Source organism: Saccostrea echinata, unplaced genomic scaffold (genome assembly GCF_033153115.1).
Source record: "Saccostrea echinata isolate AGI-Se365-2 ecotype Australia unplaced genomic scaffold, CSIRO_AGI_Sech_v1 ptg000033l, whole genome shotgun sequence".
In the NCBI taxonomy this organism is placed as follows: domain Eukaryota; kingdom Metazoa; phylum Mollusca; class Bivalvia; order Ostreida; family Ostreidae; genus Saccostrea; species Saccostrea echinata.
Window position 1 is genome coordinate 25,534,490 of NW_026889782.1, and position 12,475 is coordinate 25,546,964.

Sequence of the window (12,475 nt, forward strand, 5' to 3'; positions counted from 1 at the left end):
TAGATTACTCAACCTAAATCAGATAAAAAGTTATCTTAAGGATCAAATTGATATAGTACGACAGATTATATCTTTTAACACACAAAATAAACAATATTGATATTTTGTAATCAAATATTTTGCAGAGCTGCATGTTAAAGGTGTAGGTCATGACCTTTGTTTCCTTTATATTGCAAAAATATTTATCAACCTAGAGAAATATTTAACAAGAGGCCCAAGGGCCTTAACGGTCACCTGATTACAATACAACAATTTAGAGGATCCATAGAGTATTAAAATGAAAGGTGAAGCTTTGTTGCCCAAAAGCAAGAAATATAGGGTGATCAGGATCAACAAAATAATTAGTCTAGTATTCATTAACAATTCATAGATTAGGTTCTAATCTGTTCCCCATTTATCACTATTACCATAAGTATATTAACAAACTATCAGTGCTTCTATACTATTTTAATTCCTTGTTGTAATTTCTTACATTGGCCTCTCTTGGTCTTTGATGAACATTTAATAAGACAAGTTATTTTTGTCTCATTTTTATTTATCTATTACTTACAAGTCCACCTGATCATTAAAACTATGAAAATACTTTTTGTATTATACAATAAAAATTCTTGCATAATTCTCTTATTCTATTAACCTTTCAAGTACATTATTTACAGTGATTAATTATCAAAAGTAAACGGCAAAGGGGAATAACTCCTCTCAGTAGAATGCAAATTGAGCCCTGGCTAGGACCAGAACACTTGACCAAATGGTCCAGATGTTCAAAAATCTGGTAAAAATACCCTTCCTTATTACAAATTTTACTCTTTTTGCCTCTTATATGCCCAAGTGCAGAGAGGATTTTTAAAGAAATAATGCATTTTTCCTACAGATTCACTATATTATCAATAGAGCCCCCCCCCCCCCCCCTTCACCACCGAGAAACACCAGAGCCTCTCACCCTGGGACCAGAAGTTTGCTCTTCATAAGTAATCACTTTCTTAACATGTATCTGCTTAACATTAAGGAGCAGACAGGATTATTTAATAGAATTAATGCATTTTCACTATATTATCAACAGCCCCACCCTTACACCAGCACATCTGACCCAGGGGTCATGCAATTCACTACTCTGGAAGAAGCACTCTTGCTTATCATAACTATATACTTAGCTTCTCTGCTTTTTAACCAGAAGCAGAAAAGAATATTTTCAAAGAAATTTTGCTTTTTCACTATATAATCAATAGAGCCCCCCCCCCCTTTTCACCAGAACCCTTGACCCTGGGGCCATGAAATTCATAATTTTAGAAGAGGCATCCTTGCGTATCATAACAATGTACTTAGTTTGTTTAAATAGTACCCAGGGGCAGAGAAGAAGATTTTCTAAGAAATAATTCACCTTCACTATAGGAGCTATATAGCCCCAACCTAGCACCAGAACCCCTGTCCCTGGGGCCATAAAATTCACAATTTTGGAAGAGGCGTCCTTGCTTATCATAACAATGTACTTTGTTTGTTTAAATAATACCCAGAAGCAGAGAAGAAGATTTTTAAAGCATTAGTGCATTTTCACTACATAATAAATAGAGCCCCGTCCTAACATCAGAACCCCTGACCCAGGGGCCATGAAATTCACAATTTTTGTAGAGTCACTCTTGCTTATCATAACTATGTATTTCATTTGTTTAAATAATACCCAGGAGTAGAGAAGAAGATTTTCAAAGAAATAATGCACTTTCACTATATGATCTATATAGCCCCCCCCCCCCCCCAGGCACCAGAACCAATGACCCTGGGGCTATGAATTTAACAATTTTGGTAGAGTCACACTTGCTTATCATAACTATGTATTCAATTTGTTTAAGTAATACCCAGGAGTAGAGAAGAAGATTTTCAAAGAAATAATGCACTTTCATTATATGATCTATATAGCCCCGCCCTAGCACCAGAACCCCTGACCCTGGGGCCATGAATTTCACAATTTTGGTAGAGGGCTCAATGCTTATTACATTCATGTCAACAGTTTGACTGCTTGATGTCCAGGAGTAAAGAAGAAGATATTTAAAGATTGCATTAATTTTGGTGGTTTTAGCCCCACCCCTCAGGCCCCAGGGGGGCAGGGACCATGAAATTCACAAATTTTGTTCCCCTTCACACATAGATGCCATATGCAAAAATTGGCTGAAATTGGTTAAAAAAAACACTTAAGCCGTTTTCCGCCTTTTGGAAAGGCCCGAGGTGTTGCCATCGTCATACAACTTGTCACATCTCTTAAAAATAGCCATTTAAAGAATAAAATATTCTCAACAACCATGTTCATTAAAACCTGAATCCATTAAACGTTGTTCTAAGGATTTTTTAAGCGATATTGAGAGTCAATACCGGATTTCGGCGCCATACTGTTGTGACGTCATAGGCGAAAATACAGTGATAGAAATATGATAATTGGCACACTGTTAACGGAGAACATATTTACTTCCACTGAATATTATTTTCTTTATTTCTAATGAAAAACATTGCCGTTTATCAGTCAGTTAACGACACTAAGCAAGCCACCAGGTAAGATTTGTTGAGCAACGGCTCTTCCATCAGTTATGCATACAATGGCATAAACATCAATAATACAATATTTAATATATTTAATTTTACTTTAAATGGATTTTTTTTAAAACAGATATAAATATAAACAATAAAATGTCTTTCTTTGTCTGTTAGTACGAGAATTAACGTCACAACTATTGCAGAAAAAAATTTACATAACCCGCTGACGCGGCTTATGTATTTTTCCTGCAATAGCTTCGACATTAATTCCTGTACTAAATACCAAAGAAAGCATTTTATTGTTTAACTAATAAGCGGACTACCTATTAAAATAGGTTAAGGTCAAGTTTAGACTGCACTTTTGATGCTAGATCCATTATGATATCATAATTGATTCAAACTTATTTTTTCCCATACTTTATGACTGTAATAGAATATCATTATGTAGAAAATGAAGCATTTTCAAGGAATTCAATTTGAAATCGTCAAAAGTAACCCCTATACCTACATTCAATTTAATAACATTTTTAAGTAGAGGTTAAAAAATTACGGAAAACCGTTTTCTGAGAGACTGTGTGTAAAATTGATACATTTCCTTTTTCTGGGATGGAAAAAAACAGTCCCAAATATATATCTGACCTTCTTCATCTTTCATTCAAAATGAAGATTGAATTTGTTTTTTCGTTGAGTTTATCATAATTATGTCCTGATACACCTTATTTTATCAAGCTATATTTGTAAAAGATCATTAAAAGAATTCATTTCTCAAAGAAAAATCTGTAGGTACCTTTCCTTTAATAGATCTTGACGTCAATACGTGTGATCAGATGACATATTACATTGCATAATACATTGGTGACAAATGACCGCAGTACCCTCGGATAAATGAATACCGGTAGATTGTTTATTTATTACACCGAGAATATACAATGCTATATGAAAAATATGAACATACATATGTATTTACAAATTATTTTAGGAAATACAAAGTCAAGTTAAGAAGAGAAGTATAATTATAGAATATAACTGACACAGGTCAATACTGTATTTTATGTTAACAAATAAAGACAGATTTTCTTACACAAGAACAATAATAAATTTTTAAGTACTAGAGATGAAATCCCGCGAAAACGCGGAAAGTTGATTTTTTTTTCACTGGTGATTTAAGCGGAGAAATTTTTGCAGTGTCCGTTGACAATTAATGACAATTTGAAAGAAAAAAGAAAAACTTCAACTGATCAATGTTACATCCAGGGTCATCGTGCATTATGGTGGGAGCATTAGTCGACTCACTATCCCCCCTTTTTTGTTAAATTTTACGTTTCATATCTTATACATGCTATAAATTTTCGTTTCATACCTTATGTATAGGCCTAATATCTAAATAAGTATTTATACGGTAAATATTATATTTAGAAAATTCCATTTTTTTTTTATAACAGCGTTAACATTAGTAGAATGTGAAATCTTAAAACGGAAGAATGTGCATATCTTCATTTATAAGGATATATTTACATGATTTTCATATATCTTTTTAAGTTTCCTAAGTAATTAAGACACTCCATTACATAGTGGAATTCATACCCAGAGTTTTTATCACATAAAGGATAAAAATCCTTAAATATTTGACTGTCTATATTAAGCCATATACCTGTTTCGATTGGAAGTTTAAATTTAGTAAATATATTTCCTAAATATTTTGGGGTGTTTACTCAAATACATTTCTCGTCCAAAACTGTTCCTAAAATACTGTATAATTTGAACGTTTAGATGAGTTTACAACCCCCACAAAACCATTCTTGCAAAAATTAATGATTTAACACTGTTTCTTTAACAATAGATTATAACCATGCAATGTACAAAAACTGAATCATCATACGATTGTCCACAAGAGTTCAAAACAGAGTCTCTAACATACTAGCATTTCTGAACCCATACACTGTGTTTCGAGAAGATCACCTCGGAAAAGAAAAACGATGAAGATAAAGATATTAGATATACCTGACCTTTTCTATCATTTATTATTAATTTCCGAACATGTTCTTCATATCAGACTTGCATTACCGTGTGATAAGTCTACCTTGCGTTAGAGTGAAGTTATCTGATAAGCCTATCAGTTGGTCATCCTTAGATAAAATAGAGAACTCTCAGTACTAAATCTTATGGTTTAAGGTATTTGATGACAGAATCAAACACGTGATTGGAGATACGGGTAACAAATGGCCCCCTAATTGCATCAAAGCTTTCATCTTGATTAACCTATTTTCGGTGTTATTTTTGTTTGATCGTCTTCAATAGAGTAATTGTATATGTCCAACATGTTGACTTCTTTCTCATTTTATACTGAAATTGCTTCCTACGGGCGTGTGTGTGCATGACTGTATAATAATATTACATAATTGTACATTTAACAAGATATGTTTGTGAATAAAGTACCAGATGTTCAGTTACTTTTTCACTGGATATTTTTCATCAGTTATAAAATTTAACATGTTGCTAGTACTCTGTTGTTATAATGATTATTATGAAAAGAAAAATTTAATTTTTTTCCAAATCTAGAGAAGGGGGTGCTTCCAACCATATAGCAGCATTATTGTAACAGTAAAAAAGCACACCGGTAAAATTGCTTCAACTTCAAAAGCTTGTGAATAGATTAAAACATGTAGCAGGAAACTTTCACCAGAAAAAGCACAGGATATGGATTTCAACAAAACAAAAACGGGGAAAAACAATCGAGGTTCATAAAGTGTCAGCGAGAAATATCCAGACCTAACCTTACCATCTATTCAAGTTTTTAAAGAAAAAACCTAAAAAGATAAATCGAATGGCTGGATGGCTAAAAAATTCTCAACTATTGAAAAACATTACCTCCAGGTGCAAAAGCAATATCCGAACTTCATCACATAACTTTTTCTTTCATGAACAATGTTGATCTTTTTTCAGAGGAATGTAAACTACAATTTATGCAATATTATGAGTCTCTTCAGGTTTCAGCAAAAGAGTGTGAATTTATTCATGAAATGACTAAAGGTCAACACATCAACCCATTCTGGAGAGAAGCCAGGCATGGACGGCTTACTGTCTCAGACTTTGGTAAAATTGTACGGAGAAAACCAGAAACTACCTGACAATTTACTAAAGTATATTCTTGGATACTGTCCATCGTTTTCAAACTAAGGAGTTGAATGGGGGAGAGAGCATGAAAAAGTTGACATTGACTGCTACCTGCTCAAGTCGAGGGAGATACGCCCACCACTTACATTCCAGGAGACTGGACTAGGTGTCCGGGATTCGCTTCCTTCCTTAGGTGCCAGCCCTGATGGACTAGTGTACTGCCCTCACTGCAAGCCTTACCATGTTGTTATTGAGGTAAAGTGTCCATACAGCTTTAAAGATGTGCATCCCAAAGAAGCAGTTCTAAGTGATAATTTTTTTGTAGTTTAGATGAAACTTGAAATTTACGATTAAAGAGAAATCATGCATATTATTACCAGGTACAAGGAGAAATGGCTATCAGTCAAAGAAAGTGGTGTCACTTTGTTACATGGACAAATAAAGGTCTCGACATTTTTATATGATGGGGAACTCTGGGAAAATAAAATGCTTCAAAAACTGAACACTTTTTATTGTTCTGCAGTGTTACCTGAGCTTTTTTCACACAGAGTTAAAAGGGGTCTTAAACTTTTGATGAGTGTTTACACATGTCACTTATCGTCTCTAATCAGGTATAACTGTGCATTAAGGGTATGTGTACATGTACTCATATCATAATCAACATTGACATATTTTGTAATACTTGTGAGCATATCAATAAATGTCAATAAATTTAGTGCGGAGTATTTTATCTTTTTTTTTCTATATGTAGGTTCATACAAACCTCTTAATCTAGTACATTTTTTAGTACATAAATTTTAAATAAGGTCAAAGGTCATTGCAATTATACAAGGACATGATGCATTTAAAAACTATATTTTTAACAATAAACATGAACTGATAGTTTTCTGAATCTTTTTAAAAAGACTCTTAAATGAAGTCGTTCTGGTTCATCATTGCTATGATCTTTGGAACACTTGATTTCTTGGTTGATCATGACATACTGAAGTATAAATAATGTAAAGAGGTACGTAGATTTTTGCTATTTATGAAACAGTATAACTACGTAAAGTTTTCCTCAATATGCCGTATGTTGCATAATTGCTTTTAAATAACCAAACAATGACGTATTTAACGCATCTTCTGATAGATACATTTCCATAGTAGATTATACTATATGTTTGAATAAGTAGAGGCATGAGATTACAGAGAGCACACACAACAAACACTATTTTGGACACCTTGTCATGAAGTGATATTGGAATTACACCTTGAATAATTCTGAAGTTTTTTATTCGCTCCATTACTCGATCCACATAGAGTCTTAAATTAACAATCCTTCTGGTTTTGTTCATTTCACATTTTGTTAGCCTACCTTGTTATAATAATAATAATAGGATAATGAAATGAATTCCATTTGGAGTGCAAAGGTCAGCTATCAGGAACCCTTTGCCACCTATTATTGCCTCTCCAGGTTCACATTTTTTCAATTAATTTTGACAACTTCGTGATTTGTCACATGTACTTCCACTCCATTGATCAGAAACATGTGTATGACTCCACTAGGGCTAATTACATTGAGGACTTTCCAAGTCATGCGTGACTTACGGTCTGAATACACCCTTCCTTTGTTGAAAAGTGACTGATGTGTTTCTGTGTAGATCTCGAAACAGTCAATAATTACACGACAATTTGGGTACAATTTGGTTTAAAACTGTCAAGCATGTTTTCTTTGATAACATTCCGTTGTGGCCAAGCTACTGAAAAGTCTAGATGCTCTTACATCAAATCTAACCATTTACTAATATTTTTACTGGAGGTTGACACAGATATCTATGATGTGTCTAGAAGACTTGCAGTTCAGGTTTTCCCAAGTTTTGGTATAGAAGCCCTGTCCAGTAAGATTACTGGTGAAAGAAGTGTTAGTTATCAAAATGTCACAGGTTTTACAGTTTTTCGCAGAACATTTTGAAATAGATGACATGGGATCGGAAAAGGAATCTTCAGATATATCTCTAATAGAAACCTTACATTCTTTCAATTTTTTGTATGAACTACGTTCCAATAGATCAAGATTTAGTTGACAAAAGAACCTCGATCTGTTACGGATATCACGATTCGAGTCCCCAATTTGAATCGATCCTCTACGTTTAAATATACGGAAGCCCATTTAGGACCTATCAAAAAATATTTTTGAATTCGATATAACGAATTGTTAAATTTGCTTTAACGAATTTAATTCGTTATAACAGTTTCTTTGAATTCATTATAACGAATTTAATCTGTTATAACAAATATGTTAAATTCGTTATAACGAATTGAAAAATTTGTTGGTTTTTTTGAAAAATTTTCTGGTTTTGTTCATTTCACATTTTGTTAGCCTACCTTGTTTCTTCAAAGGAGGATAATGAAATGAATTCCATTTGGAGTGCAAAGGTCAGCTATCAGGAACCCTTTGCCACCTATTATTGCCTCTCCAGGTTCACATTTTTTCAATTAATTTTGACAACTTCGTGATTTGTCACATGTACTTCCACTCCATTGATCAGAAACATGTGTATGACTCCACTAGGGCTAATTACATTGAGGACTTTCCAAGTCATGCGTGACTTACGGTCTGAATACACCCTTCCTTTGTTGAAAAGTGACTGATGTGTTTCTGTGTAGATCTCGAAACAGTCAATAATTACACGACAATTTGGGTACAATTTGGTTTAAAACTGTCAAGCATGTTTTCTTTGATAACATTCCGTTGTGGCCAAGCTACTGAAAAGTCTAGATGCTCTTACATCAAATCTAACCATTTACTAATATTTTTACTGGAGGTTGACACAGATATCTATGATGTGTCTAGAAGACTTGCAGTTCAGGTTTTCCCAAGTTTTGGTATAGAAGCCCTGTCCAGTAAGATTACTGGTGAAAGAAGTGTTAGTTATCAAAATGTCACAGGTTTTACAGTTTTTCGCAGAACATTTTGAAATAGATGACATGGGATCGGAAAAGGAATCTTCAGATATATCTCTAATAGAAACCTTACATTCTTTCAATTTTTTGTATGAACTACGTTCCAATAGATCAAGATTTAGTTGACAAAAGAACCTCGATCTGTTACGGATATCACGATTCGAGTCCCCAATTTGAATCGATCCTCTACGTTTAAATATACGGAAGCCCATTTAGGACCTATCAAAAAATATTTTTGAATTCGATATAACGAATTGTTAAATTTGCTTTAACGAATTTAATTCGTTATAACAGTTTCTTTGAATTCATTATAACGAATTTAATCTGTTATAACAAATATGTTAAATTCGTTATAACGAATTGAAAAATTTGTTATAACGAATTAAATTCGTTATAACGAATTCTAAAACTTGTTATAACGAATTAAATTCGTTAAAATGAATTCTTTAATTTGTTATAACGAATTAAATTTGTTAGAACGAATTCGACAAATCCTTATATCGAATTCATATATATTTTTCTACAGTCTCTGATTGTTGAATTTGATTAAACGAATTGTAACAAATTTTAGAATTCGTTCAAACGAATTTAATTTGTTATAACAAATTTTAGAATTCGTTTAAACGAATTTAATTTGTTATAACAAATTTTAGAATTTGTTTAAACGAATTTAATTCGTTATAACCAATTTTTGAATTCGTTATAACGAATTCAACAAATTTGTTATAACAGATTAAATTCGTTATAACGAATTCAAAGAAACTGTTATAACGAATTAAATTTATTATAACAAATTCAACAATTCGTTATATCGAATTCAAAAATATTTTTTGATAGGTCCTAAATTGGCTTCCGTATAAATACGTACTCTTACGATATAATACGCTAATCACGCCCTGTTGCGCTCATTTGCGATAGAACAACACGTTAATTGCAATGTGTTTCACGATAATGATCAAGATGAAACATGCTTTGAGCTACGATTGTGCCCCGATAGATATATTTCATAAGAATCTGACTATATTGAGTACATTATATTTTATCTATTAAAAAGTAAACACAATCAATAAGAATGGAAGAAGTTAAGGTTGATGACAACGTGGTGTTTGCAGTGCTACTTTGCTCATATGTTATTGCTATCGAAGAAGAGGAAAAGCAGCAGATACACCATGTACAACCCCATCAAAGAAAGGTTAAAAGAGCTGCACTCAGGCAGGAGATGGGATCGCTCGCCTTTTTCGTTTTTGCCCCTGTTTCCCTTGGGTGGCATCTTCAAAATATTTTGCAAAACTGATATCTTCTTGTTCCGATGGGTGAATGTAACGCATTAAATTTTGCCCGTTATTTATGTGAGTTTAAGTACTAGTAAGATAGTGTAAGCGTCCGTGACAAGGCTTCAGCACTCGTATCTAATCAGGTTTAATCTCATCTGTCCGTATCAAATCGTATCTCAGCAGAAATAATTCGTGTCAGCTCGTGAGCAGTAGGACCGCGCAAAGCGTCACAGATAGTGACAGAACGTGACACATCACAACGAACCGCAAACCAGCGGGGTGTGTGTTCTATCCGAGGTCGATACCGATGATCACGATATGAAAGCCAGATTAGCTGCGCTTACTTACGATGCAGTTGAGGTTTGTTACGATGCAATACGGTCTGATGCAATGATACATCATTGCGATGTCCAATTAATCCTTGTATATCTGGAAGTCAGTGTGTCTGCACACAATGCAGATATCTGTGTCATTATAAACTCCAGCTGATGTGAAACCTTCAACTAAAATAAAAGATAAAATAGAGTATTTTAGGTGTATACTGAATTATTTTGAAATCAATTTCGATCCTCTTTCTAACTCACTATAAAACCATCTCGAATTTCGTGGACATTTCTCAAAATTGAATCAATTAAAAAAGCGTTTTTTATATAACCAGGAGCTGTTTATTATCAAGTTTAACACCAGCGTTCTTATGATTTAGATATGTTCGGGGGTTTATTTTATTTGAACATTATGTGAACCTTTTTTTGACATTATAAGACATTAACTGTTTCGATCTTTTCGCATTTTCGTTATTCGCTAATTAGAATTACAGTGGCAAAACATAAATGTAAAATAACGCCTATATTAAATATGTGGAGATAACAAACAGTATTCGAGCTCAAAAGTCCATTAAACATTACAAAGTAAGAGCAGAGCAAACACGGACCTCTAAAACTTCAGAGGTGGGATCAGGTGCCATAGAGAAGTGAACATCCCCTGCCGACCGGCCATGTCCGCCGTGTGCTCCTTGTCATGATCGGGAAATAACAGAAAAATCGTCGACAATTCAGTGTGTAAACAATGGACTAACAAATAGTATGAAAAAATTCAGTCAGCAATTGACTTAATGAAAAATTGTATTTGCTGACAAGGTCATTGTATCGACCGTAGAACTTACGAAATGATGCCTTAACACGAGACTGTTGATTTCTACATAATTAAAGGAAGTTGACGTTTGAAAAGTTAAAGTCATTTCGTTTATCATAAAGATTAGTTCTTAGGTTACCATTAACGTCTTTTTCTGATAAAATATCCAAATATGAAACAGATGTGTCAGACTCTGTGGTATCTTTTATCTCTATAGATATTGGCGAACCATAATTAATCTCAACCAGGTCAATCTATGCATCTACTTTTGAACCAATTATTCATGATATGATAGATAAAATGTGTATTCCAACACTTGGATGTCAACGTTTAGGGTTTTCTGACGCTATTTTGACATTACAAAATCAGCCCCATTTCTGTGCGCGACGTCATTAATTTTATATGCAGTTTTATAAAATTCTGTTTAAGGAGAAGACTATCTAAGTTATAGAACTTGTTTCTTATCCTTTTGACTTTTTCAATAAAATATGTTCAATTCATTTTACCTTTCCTAAGCCACTTCGAATTAAATTATTTCTATGGAGAGATTTTTTCTTTTAATTATCAAACTTAATTAACAGAACCTTTTTCAGTGTATGGTTTATTACAATGATTGTCAGGGTAATAAGGCTGTGTTAATAATACATGAGCGTGACTGTCTTACAAATTTATATTCTCTCAAACAAATGTTTTTTTTAAAGGAAATATTTATACGCCCGATCAGAATTGGGTATTTATTCGTACAAGAAATGAAAGTTTAAATGAAGTTTTCTCAGAAGTTACTCATCACAGATGCTTGAAATTTAAGTAAACTCTTTGTTTAGACATGTCTTGTGGTGGGATTCATTTCTGCACAAACACAATGTCAACTTTCAAGTTTATCCCTGAGTCATTCCATATATTCACATTAGACGGTATATTCTCATGAGATCGGGGTACAGACTTCTAGGTTTTTTTCTGTTTCTTTTTTTAAATCATACTCTAAAAGTTATTGTTTAGTAGATAAAAGAAAAATATTTAAATAAATTATGATGCAAGGTTACTGCTGTCAATGCTCAAATCCGGGAATGCCAAAGGGTATAACGCTGTAAAGAAGGACATGTTTTCCGTATTTTTATTTCAAGTAAAACATTACATTTAATTAGTACAAAATAGAATACTAAATTTTTCAAAAAAAATTACGTTATATTATGTTTTTTTAGGTTATAAATATTAAAAAAAGAATATATAATAATAAAAAGGACTGTTCACCGTGGACTAAGGTTTTCTTGATGTGAGGGTTATTCATACATTCTCACGTATTTTGTCTGCACATCATTCTATATACAGGAGATCAACCGTCATTCAAGTTGTACGTATTTTAAGGTGAATCAACAAACATGTTTATTTGAACCTAACTTTTAAAGTGAACTGATCTAATCAGCCTCCTAACCAATAATTCATATCTTTTTTGGTTAGTTAAAATCATAGTCAAAATTTATTGAAAAGTGGTT